The following is a 14,075-nucleotide window of genomic DNA, read 5'->3' as shown; positions in this document are numbered from 1 at the left end:
GTCTGCAAGTCAGTATCTGTTCTGCAAAGAAGTTCATTTTGTCCTTTTTTTCAGATTGCACATGTCAGTGAAAGCATTTGATGTTGGTGTCTCATTGTATGACTGACTTCACTTAGCATGATAATTTCTAGGTCCATCTGTGTTGCTAAAAATGCTGGTATTTCATTCCATTTAATGGCTGGGTAATATTCCATTGTGTATATATACTACATCTTCTTGATCCACTCCTCTATCAGTGGGTATTTAGGTTGTTTCCATGTCTTGGCTATTGAAATAGTGCTGTAATGAACATTGGAGTACATGTGTCATTGGGAGTGATGGTTTTCTCTGGATAGATTCCCAGGAGTAGGATTGCTGGATCAAATGATAATCCTATTTTTAGTTTTCTGAGGAATCTCCACACTGTTTTCCACAGTGGTTGCACCAATTTACAATCCCACCAACAGTGTAATAGGGTTCCCTTTTCTCCACATCCTCTCCAGCACTTAGTGTTTGTAGACGTTTTGATGCTGGCCATTCTGGCCAGTGTAAGGTGTTACCTCATGGTGGTTTTGATTTGCATTTCTCTAATAATGAGCGATGTTGAACATCTTTTCGTGTGTTTTTTGACCATCTGTATGTCTTCTTTGGAGAACTCTCTCTTTAGATCTTCTGCCCATTTTTTGATGGGGTTGGTTGTTTTTTTGATATGGAGCTGCCGAAGGTGTTTATAAATTTTGGAAATTAATCCCTCGTCAGTTGCTTCATTTGCAAATATTTTCTCGCATTCTGTGGGTTATCTTTTCATTTTGTTTAGGGTTTCCTTTGCTGTGCAGAAACTTTTAAGTTTGATTAGGTTCCATTTGTTTATTTTTGTTTTTACTGTCATTACTCTAAGAGGTGCATCTGAGACAATGTTGCTGTCATTTATGCCAGAGAGTGTTGGGCCTATGTTTTCCTCTAAGAGTTTCATAGTGTCTGGTCTTATATCTAGGTCTTTAATTCATTTGGAGTTTATTTTTGTGTATGGTGTTAGGGAGTGTTCTAAGTTCATTCTTTTCCATGTGGCTGTCCAGTTTTCCCAGCACCACTTGTTGAACGGGCTGTCTTTTCTCCATTGTATATTCTTGCCTCCTTTATCATAGATGAGTTGGCTGTAGGTGCGTGGGTTTAATTCTGGACTTTCTATCCTGTTCCACTGATCTATATTTCTGTCTTTGTGCCAGAACCATACAGTTTTGATGATTGTTGCTTTGTAGTACAGTCTGAAGTCCAGGAGCCTGATTTCTCCAGCTCCATTTTTCCTTTTCAGGATATCTTTGGCTATTCTGGGTCTTTTGTGCTGCCAAACAAACTTTAAAATATTTTGTTTGAGTTCTGTGAAAAATGTCCTTGGTAATTTGATAGGGATTGCATTGAATCTGTAGATTGCCTTGTGTAGTATAGTCATTTTGATAATATTAACTCTTCCAATCCATGAGCATGGTATATCTTTCCATCTATTTGTGTTATCTTTGATTTCTTTCATCAGTGTCTTATAGTTTTCAGAGGACAGTTCTTTTGTCTCTTTGGGTAGGTTTACTCCCAGGTGTTTTATTCTTTTGGATGTGATGGTAAACAGGATTGCTTCCCTAATTTCTCTTTCTGTTCTTTCATTGTTAGTATATAGATGTGCCATCGATTTCTGTTTATTAATTTTGTATGCTGCAACTTTGCCAAATTCATGGATGAGCTCTAACAGTTTTCTGGTAGAGTCTTTAGGATCCTCTAGGTATAGTATCATGTCATCTGAAAATAGTGATAGTTTTACTTCTTCCTTTCCCATTTGGATTCCTTTTATCTCTTTTACTTCTCTGATTGCTGTGGCTAGGACTTCCAAAACTATGTTGAAGAGGAGTGGTGAGAGCAGACATCCTTGTTCCTGATCTCAGCAGGAATTCTTTCAGCTTTTCACCATTGAGATTGATGTTAGCAGTGGGTTTGTCATATATTGCCTTTATCATGTTGAGGTAGGTTCCCATTATGCTGACTTTCTGAAGGGTTTTTGTCAGAAAAGGGTGTTGGATTTTGTCAAAGGCTTTTTCCGCATCTATTGAGAGGATCGTATGGTTTTTATTCTTCAGTTTGTTAATGTGGTGTATCACACTGATGGATTTGTGGATATTGAAGAACCCTTGCATCCCTGAGATAAATCCCACTTGATCATGATGTGCAATGCTTTTAATGTATTGTTGGATGTGGTTTGCTAGTATTTTGTTGAGGGTTTTTTGCATTGATGTTCATAGTGAAATTGGCCTGTAATTTTCTTTTTTTGTGGTATCTTTGTCTGGTTTTGGTATCAGGATGATGGTGGCCTCATAGAATGAGTGTGGGAGTAGGCCTTCCTCTGAATTTTTTTGGAATAGTTCCAGAAGGATAGGTATTAGCTCTTCTCTGAATGTTTGATAGACTTCGCCTGTGAAGCCATCTGGTCCTGGACTTTTGTTTGTTGGAAGTTTTACAATCACAGTTTCAATTTCAGTTCTTGTGATTGGTCCATTCATCTTTTCTATTTCATCTTGGTTTAGTCTTGGAAGATTGTACTTTTCTAAGAATTTGTCCATTTCTTCTAGGTTTTCTGTTTTATTGACATATAGTTGCATATAGTAGTCTCTTATGATCCTTTGTATTTCTGTGATGTCTGTTGTTACTTCTCCTTTTTCATTTCTAATTTTATTGATTTGAGTCTTCTCTCTTTTTTTTCTTGATAAGTCTGGCTAAGGGTTTATCAATTTCGTTGATTGTTTCCAAGAACCAGCTTTTCGTTTCATTGATCTTCTCTATGGTTTTCTTTGTTTCTATTTCATTGATTTCTGCTCTGATCTTTATGATTTCTTTCCTTCCTCTAACTTTAGGTCTCGTCTGTTCTTCTTTCTCAAGCTGCTTTATATGTAAAGTTAGCTCATTTATTTGAGCTTTTTCTTGTTTCCTGAGGTGGGCTTGTATTGCTATAAACTTTCCTCCTAGAATGGCTTTTGCTGCATCCCATAGGTTTTGAAGTGTCATATCTTTGTTGTCATTTGCTGCTAGGTATTTTTTTAATTTCCTCTTTGATTTCTTCAGTGATCCATTGGTTGTTTAGTAGCATGTTGTTTAGTCTCCACGTGTTTGTGTTTTTCACAGATTTTTTTCTTGTTCTTGATTTCCAGTCGTATAGCATTGTGGTCAGAAAAGATGCTTGGTATGATTTCAATTTTCCTAAAGTTACTGAGTTTTGATTTGTATCCCAGGATGTGATCAATCTTAGAGAATGTTCCATGTGCACTTGAGAAGAATGTATATTCTGTTGCTTTTGGATGGAATGTCCTATAAATATCTATTAAGTCCATCTAGTTTAATGCATCATTCAGGGCCTGTGTTTCTTTATTGATTTTCTGTCTGGATGATCTGTCCGTTGCTGTAAGTGGGGTGTTAAAGTCCCCCACTATTATTGTGTTATTGTCAATTTCTCCTTTTAAGGTTGTTAGCAGTTGCCTTATATATTGTGATGAACCTATATTTGGGGCGTATATATTTAAAATTGTTATACCTTCGTCTTGGATTGATCCTTTGATCATTATGTAGTGACCTTCCTTGTCCCTTAAAATATTCATTTTAAAGTCTATTTTGTCTGTTACGAGTATTGCTACTCCAGCTTTCTTTTGATTCCCATTTGCATGGAATATTTTCTTTCATCCTCTCACTTTCAATTTGTATGTGTGCCTAGAAGTGAAGTGCATCTCTTAAAGACAGCACATGTATGGATCTTGTTTTTGTATCCAGTCAGTCAGTCTATGTCTTTTGGTTGGCGTATTTAGTCCATTAACATTTAAGGTAATTATTATTATTATTATTATTATTATCATTTTGTCTTTTTGCTATTTCTTGGGCCACTCCCGTGGCATATGGAGGTTCCCAGGCTAGGGGTCGAATTGGAGCTGTAGCCCCCGGCCTCTGCCAGAGCCACAGCAATGCAGGATCTGAGCCGTGTCTGCAACCTACACCACAGTTCACGGCAACGCCGGATTGTTAACCCACTGAGTAAGGGCAGGGATCAGACCTGCAACCTCATGGTTCCTAGTCGGATTCATTAACCACTGCACCACGATGGGAACTCCTAAGGTAATTATTGATATGTATGTTCTTATTGCCATTTTATTAATTGCTTTGAATTTGTTTTTGTTGCTCTTTTTTTCTTCCCTTCTTCTCTTGTTCTCTCTGCTTCTGGTTTGATGACTATCTTTAGTGCTGTAGTTGAGTTGATTTTTCTTATTTGTTTGCATATCAATTGTAGATTTTTGGTTTGCAGTTATTCTTAAGTTTTGATATAAGAGTCTATATGTGTATGAGATTGTTTTAAGTTGTTGTTCTCTTAATTGCAAGTTCATCTCCAGTGTCCTGCATTTGTACCCACCTCTTCTCATGATTTCTGATTTTGGTGGCACAAGTGTGCATGGATGATTTCGTATCTTTACTGTATGTATATCTTTACTGGTGAGCCTTGTCATTGTGGTATTTTTGTTTCTGGTTGTGGCTTTTTCTTTTCTGCCTAGAGAAGTTCCTTTAGTATTTGTGGTAAGGCTGGTTTAGTGTTGCTGAATTCTCTCAGCTTTTGCTTATCTGTGAAGCTTTTGATTTCTCCTTCAAATCTGAATGAGAGCCCTGCTGGGTAAAGTTATCTTGGTTGGAGATTTTTTTCCTTTCATCACATTAAGTATATTGTGCCACTCCCTCTAGCCTGCAGCGTTTCTGCTGAAGAAACTGCCCATAACCTTATTGGGGTTCCCTTGTATGTTACTTTTTTCTTTTCTCTAGCTGCTTTCAATATTTTCTCTTCGTCTTTAATTTTGGTCAGGTCTATTAATATGTGTCTCGGGGTGTTCCTCCTTGGGTTTATTTTATATGATACTCATTGTGCTTCCTGGATTTGAGTGAGTGATTCCTTTCCCATGTTAGGGAAGTTTTTGGCTATTATCTCTTGGAATATGTTTTCTGTTCCCTTCTCTCTCTCTTCTCCTTCTGGCACCCCTATAATATGGATGTTGGTGCATTTCACGTTGTCCCAGAGTTCTCTGAGACTCTCTTCATTTCTTTTCAATCTTTTTTCTCTTTTCTGTTCCTGCATCTGAAATTTCCACTAATATGTCCTCCACCTCACTTATTTGTTCTTCTGCCTCCTGTATTCTGCTGTTAGCTGCTTCTAGTGAATTTTTTATTTCAGTTATTGTATTTTGCATCTCTTCTTGTTTAAGTTTTATATCTTGTATCTCTTTGCTCGGTGTTTGCTGTAAATTATCCATCTTTGGTTCCAGTTTATTTTCAATGTCTTGCATCATCTTCAGCATCAACAGTCTAAAGTCTTTTTCCTGAAAACTGAGAATCTCCTCATAGCTTAGCTGATTTTCTGGGGTTTTTTCTTTCTCCCTCATCTGAGTTATAGTTCTGTCTTTTCATTTTTATAGGTTTTTGGTGTGGTGACCTTTTTATAGATAATAGAATTGTAGCCTCTCTTACTTCTGGCATCTGCCCCCCTTGTGGCTGAAGTTGATACAGGGGCTTGTTGTAGGCTTCCTGATGTGAGGGGCTGATGCCTGCCCACTGGTAGGTTGAGCTGATACCTATCCCTCTGGTGGGTGGGGCTTTGTCTCTGGGTGATATTAGAGGTGGCTGTGTGCCTGGGGGGTCTTCAGGCAGCCTGTTTACTGAAGGGTGGGGTGTGATCCCACCCGGATTGTTGTTTGGCCTGGGGCTTTTCAGCACTGATGGGTGCGTCCAGATTTTCCCAATGGCCACCTCCAGAGAAAGGCAGCTGCTGAATATTCCTGAGAGCTTTGCTTCCAGTGTCCTTCCCCCACAAAAATCCACATTCACTCCTGTTTTCCCAGGATGTCCTCCAAGAACTGCAGTCAGGTTTGACCCAGATTTCTATGGAGACTTTGCTTTGCCCTGGAACCCAGTGCATGTGATCATCTGTGTGTGCCTTACAAGGATGGGGTCTCCATTTCCCCCAGTCCTGTGGAGCTCCTGCACACAAGCCCCACTGGCCTTCAATGCCAGATGCTCTCCCAGTGCCAGATCCCCACACGTGGGATTTTGATGTGGGGCTCAGAACTCTCATTCCTATAGGTGAGACTCTATGAACCAGTTACTTTCCAGTCTGTGGGGCTTCCCACCAGGGAGGTATGGGGTTGCTTATATTGTGTAATTTCCCCTCCTTCCTCTTGATGTGGCCTCCTCTTTGTCTTTTGGAGTAGGATACTTTTTTGAAAGTTTCTGGTCCATTTGGTTTAAGATTGCTCAGCATATAGTTGTAAATTTTGTTGTTTTTAGGAGAGGAGTTGAGCTCTATTCCTTCTATTCTGCCATCTTAATCCCATCCTATTCTCTTTAATTGCCGAGTAATATTCTATGTGCGTGTGTGTATGAATATATATGTGTGTGTATATATATATACACAAATCTTCTTTATCCATTCATCTGTTAGTGGACATTTACATTGTTTCCATGCCTTGGCTATTGTAAATAGAGTTGTCTTGAACATAGGGATGCATGTATCTTTTCGACCTAAATTTTGTCTGGATATATGCCAGGAGTGAGATTACTGGATCATATGTTGACTCAGTTTGTTAGAGAACCTCTATACACTTCTCCATGGTGGATACACCCAATTTACCAGCACTTATTATTTGTAGACATGTTCCTTCCTTTTCTTTTCCTTTTTTTTTCTTTTTCTCTTTCTCTCTCTTTCTTTCTTTCTCTCTCTTTCTTTCTTTCTCTCTCTTTCTTTCTTTCTTTCTCTTTCTTTCTTTCTGTCTGTCTGTCTGTCTGTCTGTCTGTCTGTCTTTCTTTCTTTCTGTCTCTCTCTCTCTCTCTCTCTCTCTCTTTCTCGCTCTCTCCCCCTTCCTTCCTTCTTTCTTTCCTTTTTAGGGCTGTACCTGCAGCGTATGGAAGTTCCAGGCTAGGGGCTGAGTTGGAGCTACAGGTGCCAGCCTATGCCACAGCAACACCAGATCCGAGCCACATCTGCAACCTGTGCCATAGCTTGCAGCAACGCTGGATCCTTAACCCACTGAGTGAGGCCAGGGTTTGAACCTGCATCCTTGTGGACACTAATTGGGTTCTTAACCCACTGAGCCACATGGGAACTCCTATTTGTCGACTTATAAATGATGGCCATTATGACTGGTATGAGGTGGTAACTCATAGTTTTGAATTGTATCTCTAATAATTAGTAATGATGATCGTCTTTTCATGTGCCTCCTGCAGAATGGCTATTATTAAAAGGACAAGAAATAGCAAGTGTTGGCAGGAATGGGGAGAAAAGGGAACTGGTGTGTCGTGTTGATTGGGATGTAAATTGATGCAGCTACTGTGGAAAACAGTATGAAGGTTCCTTGAAAAATTAAAAATAGAACTACCACATGATCCAGCAGTATGCCTTCTGTTACTTCTTCAAAGAAAATAAAAACAACTAATGCAAAAAGCTATGTGCACACCAATGTTCATAGTACCATTATTTACCACAGTCAAGATCTGGAAGCAATCTATGTGTCCATTGATGGATGAATGGATAGAGAAGATGTGGTATATGTATACAGTGGAGTATTGCTTAGCCATGAAAAAGAATGAGCTCTTGGTATTTGTGACAGCATAGATAGCCATTGAGAGTATTTTCCTAAGTGGAATAAGTCAGACAAGGACTGTAAGATTTCACTTATTTGTGGAATCTAAAAGCTAAAACAGACTAAAGCAAAGCAAACTAACAGATACAGAGAAAAGATGGGTGGTTCCTAGAGTTGGGGGGCGGGTGGTTAGAGGGTGAGCAAAATGAGTGAAGGAGAGAAGAAGTACAGCTAACAGTTATAAGTCAGTTGTTGGGATATAATATACAGCATGGTCAAAAATAGTGCATTGCAAATTGGAAAGTTTCTGAGAAATTACGTCTTAAAATCCTCATAAGAAGAAAAAAATTCTTGTGTAACTTGTATGGTGACAGATGGTGAATAGACTTAGTGGGGTGACTGTTTTGCAAAGCACACATATGTTGGATCATTGTTTTGTAATCTAAAACGAATAGTTTATGTCAATCATATCTTAATAAAAAGAGTGGGTGGGCAAGCTGAGGAGGGAGAACAAAGTATGAAATAATTGTCTCAGGTAAGAGGAATCTGAAATTATCAAGGGGCTTAATTGTATTTTACGATTGTCTGGCAGTGTTGAGGGCTCTTTTGGAAACATGGCACTCTAAGATATTTTTGGGTGCAGTTGTAGTAATTTCACATTTCAGCATGTGCAGATGTGGAAAGGTTTTAACTAGTTGGGCAAGACAGGGGTATGATAATTGTTGCAAAGGGTGGGGAGCTGGAGTAAAAATGGCCTGGGAGCATTCCTGAGTGGGATGCTTCAACATGAGATTCTGGAGCTGGTGTCCCTGTTGCTACGGGCAGGGTTTTTGTATAGCCATGAAAGTCGGTGGCCATGAAAGTGGGTGGCCATGGTGGGAAGGAAGGGAGCAATGACCCCTGGAGGTAAGAATATTAAAACTGAGAGGAAAAAGATACTCTTGGGGTTATCCATGAGGATGCTGCCCTCCCGAGGAATGATCTGAGACCTTGGGGTGGAGAGGAAGACAGCAATAAGCTATTGTCTAGTCACTGAATAAGGTGGTGTAAGCAGGAGGGCATTAGATCAGTGGTTCTCAGCCACAGCCACAACTTAAAAACCACAGGGCAGGGCCCTATCCTGAGGGTTTGATTTAGGGGATCTGGAGTGGGGCCTGGGCCTCAGAGTATTTGAGGAGCTTCCTCCGTGACTCTGACATGCTCCCTGGTTCACAGGCAACACTGTGGGTGACGGACCTGAGGAAGGCAGGTGGTCCGTGCCGCCGGGCAGTGGGAATTTCAGAGTCTCCGGGCTGTGGGAAAGAGAAATAAAGAGAGGAGGGTTGGAGATTGTGGAGGGAACAAGGAGAGGCTTTGTCACCCTCCGGACCCAGGAGCTCTAGACGTTGGTGGCAAGTGGCCCATGTTCTTGGAACCCGCAGTTAGCATACGGTGTTTGAGCAAGAGTGTGCTGTTCAAAGCAGGGTCTGGGCTGGAGGAGATGGTGGCAGAGAAGGAAGCATCTGCCGGGAAGTGGCTTTGTAAGTGGACCTCAGTGAATTCCAACGACTCACTTCCCGTGACTTCAAATACAAAACAAAGTAACAAATCAGGGACAGATTTGAGCTGGCATCTCCACGTCAACAGCCCACAGGGGAAAATGAGGGAGGGTGTGCCCTTGGCTGGAGAACACTTCTGTGTCTCCTAATTCGGTGACTTCCAAAGTGAGGGGGTTATTAAAATGCTGGTTTGGTGGACCCCGTGCGGGATGTACCTGAGTACTCATTTTCAACAAGCACCTTCCTGTGAGTTTTAGGTCCAGGAACCACCACAGCAAGTGTTTCAGCCTTGCCAGTGGAGTGAATTAGAATCACCTGCGGGGATTAAAATGGCCCTGGAGCTGCACACTTAAGACAAACCCACCTCTGGAGAAGTGGAGTGGGTATTGGTGTTTTAAGTTCCCCCCATGATTTAATGTGCGACTAAGGTTTCAGACTCCTCACTCTACACCCTGACTCGTACAGGGGAGAAAGGCATGTGCTCTGCCTGTTCCTCAGGGGCTTTACACACCATCTCTGTTGCTAGCCTTCTCAATGGCACACTCACATCTGCTCGCCACCTTGGCTCGGCTATCTAATTTTAGCCCTCTCGGAGTTACCATGTCTGAAAATTAAATCTGGATCTCAACTTGCCAAGCACGCACGTCTTCATCTCAGGAACTGCCAACTCCGTGCTCTCAGTTACTTGGACCAAACTTGGGGGTCTCTCCCATTGCACCCACCATCAGCACGTCCTGTAGGCTCACCTTTGAACTATTTCCAGAACATGCCCTCTTTTATTTATTTAGTCTTTTTGGCTTTTCTAGCGCCGCTCTCGCAGCATATGGAGATTCCCAGGCTAGGGGTCCAATCGGAGCTGCAGCCACCGGCCTATGCCAGAGCCACAGCAACTCAGGATCTGAGCCTCGTCTGCAACCTACACCATAGCTCACAGCAATGCCGGCCGGATCCTTAACCCACTGAGCAAGGCCAGGGATCGAACCTGCAACCTCATGGTTCCTAGTTGGATTCGCTAACCATTGTGCCACGACAGGAACTCCAAGAACATGCCCTCTTTTGATCACCTGGCTGCTGCTACCCTGGTCCAGGCCATTGTCATCCACTGGTTGCAGTGTGGCAGTAGCCTTCTAACTGGTCCTCCTGCTTCTGCCCCCCTATAGTCTATTCAGCACATAGCAGTTAGAGTAATCCTTTCTATATGTATTTTTTTCTGTTTATGAACCTTTCTCTCTCTTTTTTTTTTTTTTTTGGTCTTTTTGTCTTTTTCTAGGGCTATACCTGCGGCATATGGAGGTTCCCAGGCTAGGGGTCGAATCGGAGCTGCAGCCGCCAGCCTGTGCCAGATCCATAGCAACGCGGGATCCGAGCCACGTCTGCGATCTACACCACAGCTCACGGCAACACTGGATCCCCAACCCACTGAGCAAGGGCAGGGATTGAACCTGCAACCTCATGGTTCCTAATCAGATTCGTTAACCACTGAGCCATGATGGAAGCTCCCTTTTTATTTTTAAAAATTTTTAAATAGTTTAACATATTTCTTTTTTGGCAATTTAAAAAAGTTTATAGTTGTACAACCATCATCAAACCTAATTTTAGAACATTTCCATCCCAAACCTCCAGTCCATCCCCCTCCCAGGTGCCCCATCCCCTTTGGTAACCATAAGTTTTTCAAAGTCTGTGAGTCTGTTTCTGCTCTGAAAATAAGTTCATTTGTAGTCTTTTTTTAGATTCCACATAGAAGTGATAGCATATGATGTTTATCACCGTCTAACTTTACTTAGCATGATAATTTCTAGGTTCATCCATGTTGTTGCAAATGCCATTATTTCATTCTTTTTAATGGCTGAGTAATATTCCATTGTATATATGGACCACATCTTCTTTATCTATTCCTCTTGTTGATGGACATTTAGATTGCTTCCATGTCTTGGCTGTTGTATATAGCACTGCAGTGAACATTGGGGTACACGTATCTTTTTTGAGTCATGATTTTCTCTGGATAGGTGCCCAGAAGTGGGATTGCTAGATTGTATGGTAATTCTATTTTTAGTTTATTGAGGAATCTCCATAATGTTTTCCTTAGTGGTTGCACAGTTTACCTTCCCACCGACAGTGTAAGAGGAGATTCCCTTTTCTCCACCCTCTCCAGCATTTATTGCTTGTAGACTTTTTGATGGTGACCATTCTGGCAGGTGTAAGGTGGAACCTCATAGTAGTTTTGATTTGCATTTCTCTAAGAATGAAATGTTGAGCGTCTTTGCAATGTTTTTTCTCATGTCTGTCTTCTTTGGAGAAATGTCTCTGTAGATCTTCTGCCCATTTTCTGCTCAGGTTTTTTGGTTTTTTGGTATTGAGCTGCAAGGAGATGTTTACATATTTTGAATCAATCCCTTGTCAGTCTCTTCATTTGAAAATATTTTCTTCCATTCTGTGGGTTGTCTTTTCATTTTGTTTCAGGTTTCCTTTGCTGTACAAAAAGTTTTAAGTTTAATTAGGGTCCCAACTGTTTATTTTTGTTTTTGTCATTGCTCTAGGAGGTGGATCTGAGAAGATACTCCTGTGGTTTATGTCACAGAGTGTTTGGCCTATGTTTTACTCTAAGAGTTTTATAGTGTCTGGTCTTATATTTAGGTCTTCACTTCATTTTGTGTTGTATTTTTTGTGTGTGGTGTTTGCGAATGTTCTAATTTCATTGTTTCACATGTAGCTGTCCAGTTTTCCCAGCGCCACTTACTGAAGGGGCTGTCTTTTTTCCATTGTGTCTTTTTGCATCCTTTGTCGTAGATTAGTTGACTATAGGTATGTGGATTTAATTCTGGGCTTTCTATCCTGTTCCACTGATCTTTATTTCTGTTTCTCTGCCAGTACCACACTGTTTTGATGACTGTAGCTTTGTAGCATAGTCTGAAGTCAAGAAGCCTTATTCTTCCAGCTCCGTTTTTCTTTCTCAGGATTGCTTTGGCTATTCAGGGTCTTTTGTGTTTCCAGACAAATGTTAAAATGCCACTGGTAATTTGATAGGGATGTCATTGCGTTTGTAGATTGCCTTGGGTGGTATAGTTGGTTTTGATGGTATTGATTCTTCCAATCCAAGAGCATGGTGTATCTTTCCATCCAGGGTAATCCATTTTAAAAAACGTTTTATGTTGGTAAAATATAATAATATAAAATTTACCAGCCATGTTCATAACTCAGCAGCCTTAAGTACATTCACAATGTTGGATAACCTTTACCACTATGTCCAGAATTTTTTCATCATTCCAGATAGAATGGGCCTTTATTTATTTATTTATTTAGTCTTTTTAGGGCTGCACCTGTGGCATATGGAGGTTCCCAGGCTAGGGGTCGAATAGGAGCTGTAGCCACTGGCCTACACTACAGATCTGAGCTGCCTCTGTGACCTACGCCACAGCTCATGGCAATGCCAGATCCTTAACCCACTGAATGAGGCCAGAGATCCGAACCTTTGTCCTCATGAATGCTAGTCAGATTCATTTCCTCTGAGCCATGATGGGAACTGCTAGAATGAGCCTTTTAAAACACAGGTCAAAGGTCAAAGCATCTCACTGTTCTGCTCCCCAGCATCCAGTGCCTTCACTCAGTACAGGCCCAGGTCCTTTCTGGCCCACATGACCCTTTCTGCCACCCTGTGGCCACTGGCCACTGCCCTCTTCACTCATTTTGCTCGGCCACTGGCTTCCTTGCTGTCCCTTCAAGGGGAGCAGCTTCTGCTTCAGGATCCTCGCACTTGCTTTTCCCTTTTCTGAAAAGGTCTTTCCCCAGATACCCATGTAGTACCCTCACTTCCTTCATACCTCTGCTCAGAAATCATCCTGCTGGAAAGGCTTCTCTGACCCCCTTTCTGTTACTCTTGTCCCTGTTTTGTTGTTGATCATGACCTGGCATAGACAAGCCTTCTCCCCCCTCCCCCCAAAATGTAAGCTTCCAGAGAACAGGGATGCATCTGTATTGATAAGCACAGTATCCTCTGAGGTGGTGCCTGGCCCCGAGTGGGTACACTGTAAACATTTGCTGAATGGAGGGAAAGATTCAGCTCAGGCAGGCCTTCAAATGTTAATTAAGCCTAAGTAAGTATATAAAAAGCTTAAAAAAAAAACAAAACCCAGCCTTAGTGAGAGATTATTAAGGGAGTGTAAAATCACCCATGGACGTATCTGTGCTCTTCAGGCCGGTCTCAGGAAGCAGATGTGAGCTACTGATAGAACCAACCTGGGGGGCCCCGTACTTCTCTAATTTGGCAATTCCCTGAAGAGAACAGCCTGAGGATTTGGAAGATGAAGGGCTTAAAGATCTGAGCCTGCGCGTTTGTGTGCACGGGTGCAGTGCTGACAGTTACAAGCATCTTTATTTCACAGCTGTACTGACATTAACAGTCTCATCTGTTGGTGCGAATTAAGACATTGACATGTCTCTAAAGCGTGGGGTGCTTTTTCTAAAATACTTGATGTGGACATTCCAGATTTTTTTTTTTTTTTTCGTCTTCTTGTCTCTTTAGGGCCACACCCGCAGCACATGGAGGTTCCCAGGCGAGGGGTTGAATTGGAGCTGTCGCCACCGGCCTACACCAGAGCCACAGCAGTGCCAGATCCGAGCCACGTCTGTGACCCTACACCACAGCTCACGGCAACGCCAGATCCTTAACCCACTGAGCAAGGCCAGGGATCGAACCCATGTCCTCATGGATGCTAGTGGAGTTTGTTAACCGCTGAGCCACAGCAGAACTGCCCTGGACATTCCAGTTTTAATTCAGTCATGCCTCAGTTGCAGTGTACTTGGCTGCATTGGCTTTTATGCCAGGGGATAAAGTGGATCGCATTTTGGGGCTAGAAAGCAGGGACCTGTGAGGAGGCATTTCTCTGAGTGAGAGGCCTCTGCCCGCTCCCTAGGAGGCATC

The 14,075-nt window shown here is 41.9% G+C and overlaps 1 protein-coding gene across 6 annotated transcripts in view; it reads left to right on the top strand.

Moving 5' to 3' along the window:
• The window catches only part of ZAR1L (zygote arrest 1 like), a 47,974-nt gene that overhangs the window by 25,716 nt on the left and 8,183 nt on the right, over positions 1 to 14,075 (top strand). The gene's annotated exons all lie outside the window — the stretch shown is intronic.

Source organism: Sus scrofa, chromosome 11 (genome assembly GCF_054392235.1).
Source record: "Sus scrofa isolate SSC_HxYL_T2T_F1_AM1 chromosome 11, Sscrofa_HxYL_maternal_Yorkshire_Landrace_v2.0, whole genome shotgun sequence".
Taxonomy (NCBI): domain Eukaryota; kingdom Metazoa; phylum Chordata; class Mammalia; order Artiodactyla; family Suidae; genus Sus; species Sus scrofa.
Note: the sequence above shows the minus strand (reverse complement) of the source record. Positions and strands in the feature narration are given on the sequence as shown.